This window comes from Medicago sativa, chromosome 8 (genome assembly GCF_051527215.1).
Source record: "Medicago sativa cultivar Bolivia chromosome 8, Bolivia_mono, whole genome shotgun sequence".
NCBI classification, from domain to species: domain Eukaryota; kingdom Viridiplantae; phylum Streptophyta; class Magnoliopsida; order Fabales; family Fabaceae; genus Medicago; species Medicago sativa.
Genome location: NC_140756.1, coordinates 55212477 through 55218637, shown reverse-complemented (window position 1 = coordinate 55218637; position 6161 = coordinate 55212477). Strand labels below are relative to the sequence as shown.

Below are 6161 nucleotides of genomic sequence, written 5' to 3'. Positions count from 1 at the left end.
GTTGTTTGTAATCACTATTGTTTTTACAATTTTATCCTTAAGAGAGAGAGTTAGTTTATGTTTTCCATATGTTCTTTATTGCTGATTGAAGAAAAAGATGTATAATAAATAGGGGCATGTATGTAAAGAAATAATTAATGTAGTTGGAAATAGCAAAGGGATCTTATAAAAAGGGACAAATAAAATTCTCAAAATTAAAGGATCTTATAATTAGGGACGGAGGTAGTATTAATTTCAAATGGACTTTTTCAGATTAATTGAAGAAAAAGTGAGCATAACTTGGTTACCCACAAAAACAAAACGGTCCCTCCGTAACCAGTCATCCATAATATCAAATAAATTATTTTCATCTTTGGTAAATTTACCAAGAGCTATAGTCATAGTGATCCTCTTATTCAACTACTTCAACCATTTCTGAACACCCCCTAGCATTTTTAGGGATGGAACCTTCGAGAATTTTTTCATTTTATATATGATATGATTTCTCGAAGACTGTCCCTTCTTTTCTACTGGGTTTCGAATAGAAAAATACATTTTTTGTCAATTGATATTTAATCTATCATTTTTAGCGCTTTCTAAAATTTCAATTTTTCAATAACTACACTAAATAGTGCCTTCACCCATATGATTCTCATCACATTGTCCTCCACTCCTTTTCCATTAAATAATCAAGAAAAACATTACAATTGGACATCTTTGTATAATTATAATATTACACACCTTCTTTTCAAATATATATGCATAAGGAACAATTGTATAACTCTGCAAAACAAACTGAGCATTAGACATGAATAATTCGTAATAGGTTTTAAGCAACATTTTATTATTATTATTATTATTATTATTATTATTACTACTACTACATATATAAACAATGATGGTAGGCAATAACTATCGATGAGGTATCAACTCAGTGGTGAGAGTTTCATCATGTAACATGAATGGACGGAATTAAAATCCCAATGAAGACAGTTGTAAATTGAACATTAGTGCCACTTTGTTTTATAATGACTAGAAAGCAGACAAGGATTTTTTTGCATTCAAACTATATCATTGATATTATTAACCTCTCATGGAATATAATATGCAGGGGTTGTTATGAAAGAGTTAGGATCATAATCAATATCATAAGAACAATCTAAATTTAATGTGAAAAATAAAAAGAGAGTTCAAACGGTTCACAAGTTTTAGGAAGAAATAACATTGAACATGTTCTCAATATCTGTTTAAAAGAAAACTAGGCTTATTACAAAACCATCAACAAAACAATGAAAAAGGAACCCCAATGAAAAACCAGGCTTAAATTTTTGTCATTTTGAGAACAACATCATGACCAGGTTCTACAAGTATACGAAGGGTCGGTGAATGATGGTAAGTTGATGACAGAGAGAAGCGAAACTTTGACAGAATGAGAGACAATATCACCTTCAATTCTATCATGCCTAAATGTTGCCCTGGACAGATACGTGAACCGGTTCCAAATGGCATATAAGCTTGTGGAAACTTGCAGGATCCAAGCACACCATTTGAAAATCTTTCAGGTTTGAATTCGTGTGTATCGACCCCCCATATATCAATGTCTTCATGAAATATCGGGATTGGAATCTGAATATTGATTCCTTTTGGAACTTTGATACCATTTAAATTAAAATCTTTTAATGTTGTTCTGGCGACAAACAATACTGGTGAGTAAAGCCTTAAAGTCTCTTGAATCACCATGGTTAACTACAAAATAAAACAAAATTTTTATAGTTATTTACTGGATGCATTAGAATGTTAATGAAGCTTTGAAAAGATGTAGTACAATTATATTGATAATTGCGACAAAAAATATAGAAAACATTAATAATTGACATGAGAAAAATATATTGTAATGAAATTTCTTCAATTTCACCCATAATGTTTAGCTCACACAAAGGCAAGCCTGAATTTAATATATGTGATTCAAACTTCTAAACTCTACGGTCAAGATGATTAATATGAAGTGCAAGGGATGAAATATATTTTATGGAAACATGTAATTCTGGTGTAAAACATACCGTTTTCATTTTTCTAAGGTTACTTGCATCTAGATTACCATTTCCACAAACTTCAAGTACCTCTGCACGAGCACGGTCTTGCCAATCTTGGTATTTAGCTAACAATATTAAGCACCAAGTTGATGTAATTGCAGTAGTATCATGTCCAGCAAAGAATATAGATTTACAGTTATCTATAATGAACCTTTCTTGTGAAATTGAATTTGATAAGAGGCCATCACTTCTTTCACAATTTTTTGCACCCTCAAGTATCATTTGCAATAGAGATTGTTCACTACCTTTCTCTTGGTGTTGTTTTACAAGTTTCAATATTTTTGAGTTTATCTCTTTCTCCAGTCTCCATATTTGTCTATTTCTCTTGTTTGGCAAGTACCTTAATAAGATTATGATACCATTTTCCACATTAGCATCATTACTAACATGAACTAGAAAATTGTTAAAAAAGTAAACAAGAAGAGGAATATAATTTAGAAATTTGTAACAAAGACAAAACAAAATTAAAAAGATTAGAATGGAAAAAGCACAACACTATATCGCTTACAACTCATGAAAATATAAAATTTCAATGATCATGCATACCTAGAGCCTGGAATTCCAAGATTTATCTTGGACAGGAGTTTTATAAGATCTCTAAGCTTTGAGAATATATCTTTTCCTTCGACATAATTACCCCATCTCTTTCTGTTTTAGTCTCCCAAGATCTTACCATTATATTTGTGGAGTCAACTATTGTCCCAACCATTTCCTTCAACGTTATTTACATAAAAAGAAATTTGTTAAATTGTAATTTTAATCAACACTTAAAAGAAATTAGTTGTATTTGACATAAATACCATCAATTTTGAATAACATAAAATAGTGTTTAGTGCAAATGAAATATAATAGAGTGTTATTTCTAGTAATTGATAAAAATTTGACTTAATAGTGTATGATAAAACAACGATTTGTTAAAATTCCACTACATTACAGTGTTATAGTACTGTTATAGCCTCTATTTGACAACAATGAATACCATTACTCTTGCATACATACCTATCATACATACCTATCAATAGCTCCTTCTAAATCACATATTTTACCTTCTATGCATTATTCAAATTCTATTGAGAAGAGAATTGTTTGGGTATTGTAGACTTACCTTCACCTTGTCTAGGTACAATTCAGGTGTGATTATCTTCCTCTGGTGAGCCCAAATTGGCCCGCTTGATGATATTATACCTTGGCCTAAAAGTGGTCCCATATCTTTGGAAAGATAAGAAGGTCTTCCAAGACTCAAAGAGGTGTCTGTGAGGATATCCTTCACCATCACTATATCCAACACCATTAACGATTGTGAAGTCCCAGTTGAAAACAAGTATAGTGGGCCTGCATGAATAAAATGAAAGTTTTGAACTCAAAATATTAGGTTAAACACATATTAACCTTCTAATGCTATGTTTCAGAAGAGTAATAAATATTACCGACTCATGCAACATAGTAGTTTTCTTTGCTTTTTCTTTTGGTGCCTTATTATATATTTCTCATATTTATTTTTTGAGGGAATATTTCTCATAGTTTTATTATTTCGATTTTAAATTTATTGGTTAACCAAAAGATTGACCTCAAGTGATTAATTTACTCTAGTTACGGACTATTCATTCTGAATAACTCAAGTTCAAATCCTAATTGGAACAATCTTTGATTAGACTTTACTTATCTACTTATTGAAATCCTGATTATCAGGGTGTTTTGAGACCTAAATGATTAAGACACGCGCACACACACAAACACACACACACATAACTATTACACATCATTTTGTCTAACCAATTCAATCGAGAATGTTAGTTAGGATAAATCTATTTAGTTTTATGAGTGTTATAAACTTGATGAAAACTAAAAGCGTCACAAGTTAACATACCAAACCAAAATTGTTGTATGGAAAACAAATTGATATTTGCTACAGTTATTATGACATACAATTTCATCCTGTAAGCGATCTCAAACATTAATTTGAGATCAGGTAGATCGAATTATCAAATAAGTTTCACCTAGTTAACCGAACTCAATAATAAAGCACCAAGTTCTTAGTAAGTACAGTCTAAATCCATGGCAAACAAGGTCTCATAACAATTTTAATCTAAACATTTCACAACATGGTCAGATATGATAGTGAGAAAGGGAATTTTTTTAGCTTCAACGCTTAATAAGAACTAAATATTAAAAAACATATTGATAGTGAGAAAGGAGAGAGTAGTTAACCATATTGACTTCTCCATTTCTGAATATGAGGGAACAATCTTGAAGTCCAGCTATGAGATATAGTATCACAAATATCTTCTTTTTGTTCTTCTTTCTGCTTGATACATAATTGTTGTTGTTGGTGTAAAAGGGTCTTCATTTCTTGGATATTACCCAAGAAAAAGTGAGGAGAAGGGCCATGAATACCCTGCCTATGTAGCTTTGCTCTCAGTGATTTTGGTCTCCAAACCAATACTTGCAAAAAATGGATCAATGCAACCAAAACTGCTCCAAGAGCCACCACAACTTCAACACTTATGCTCATTCTTCAACACCTGCTACTTCCAATGCCTACTATTACTTTTCTTTGTTATCTCTTTTTTGTATCAAAAAATGTTCCAAAGTCTAGCAATAATGAAAAGTCTTATGGTTTTAATCATTAAAAAAAATTAATCTTAAATGATTTTCTTTTTTTTTTTTGGTCAAAGATCTTAAATGATTTTTAATATAATAAAAAAGAGTCAACCATATTTTCAACGTTTTCCTTATCCACCCGTTATTGTTTATTTAATTTAATTTTTTACTATTTTTTTCTTGGTAGTTGTTTCGTTGACTCGTTAAATGAACTCAATTCATTGTTTTCAATAAATAATTTTCCTTTTTTCTTTAGAAAATTTGATAAAAAGTATTGTTTATATTTATATATTGTTTTATGCGGGATATGATCAAATGACATCAAGGTGTCAAATTCAATTTGACACTAAATCCTAACCATTAATCCAACTTTAATCCGACGTTCCTCATCAATTCATTAAATGTTCACATGCTTGATCAAATGATTCAAATTTTAATTTTAGAAATAATTTATTCTTTCTTCTCTTTGTTAACTATTTACCCTTTTAGTTAATTAGCCAACAGAAGAAAGAATAAATTATTTCTAAAATTAAATTTTGGATCATTTGATCAAGCATGTGAACATTTAGTGAATTGATGAGGGACGTCGGATTAAAGTTGGATTAATGGTTAGGATTTGGTGTCATTTGATCATATCCCTATATATATATATATATATATATATATATATATATATATATATATATATATATGAAGGTGTTTTTAACAAGTTATTCTATAAGCATTTGCTAAAAGACACCTTCATAAAATGTGTCTTGTAGCAAAACTATATATATATATATGGATTTGCTACAATAGACCCACTCATTTTCATATAGGTCTATTTTAGCAAGATGCACCTTTTCTATTTGAACAAAAAACCCCTTACTTTATGTTAGAGAAAGACCAAAATTAAGGGACACAATTGTAATTGACATTCACATGTTTATTTTTTATTTCTAAATTCCCTACATTTTAGGTCCACTAAAGTAGGGAATTAGAATTGTGTCCCTTAATTTTGGTCTTTCTCTAACATAAAGTAAGGGGTCTTTTTGTCCAAATAGAAAAGGTCATCTTGCTAAAATAGACCTTCATGAAAATGAGTGGGTCTATTGTAGCAAATCCATATATATATATATATATATATATATATATATATATATATATATATATATATTAATAAAGTTCACGTGCAAATAGTCTCTCCGTGAGGGGCGGTTACACCCCTCAGCTAGTCTGGGCTAGTGCCCGGGCTCAGCTTCTGCTTTATTTGCAGCAAGCCCAACCCATCAGCCCATTTCCCACTTAAAAAAAAATGGGGGGCAGAATTATTTTTGCATCAGGCGCGCGTACGTAATTAGAACCCTTCTCCTTCAGATAGTAACTCTCGACTCTCTGCCTCTCTGTCTCTGTTTCACTTTCCTCTCTCTCTCAACTAGTAGCGCCTCTCCCTCTCTCAACTCTCAGTCTCAGTCATTTTCATTCCTTCTCCTCTTTCTCCTCTCCAGT

The 6161-nt window shown here is 30.9% G+C and overlaps 1 pseudogene across 1 annotated transcript; it reads right to left on the bottom strand.

Moving 5' to 3' along the window:
* Positions 1 to 1177: 1177 nt before the first annotated feature.
* Positions 1178 to 4645, bottom strand: LOC146899649 (cytochrome P450 714C2-like; annotated as a pseudogene). The gene is made up of 5 exons (XR_015021736.1): positions 4281 to 4645; positions 3178 to 3404; positions 2619 to 2784; positions 2040 to 2412; positions 1178 to 1725 (listed from the first exon to the last, which is right to left on the bottom strand). The product of XR_015021736.1 is annotated as a cytochrome P450 714C2-like (transcript).
* Positions 4646 to 6161: the final 1516 nt, after the last annotated feature.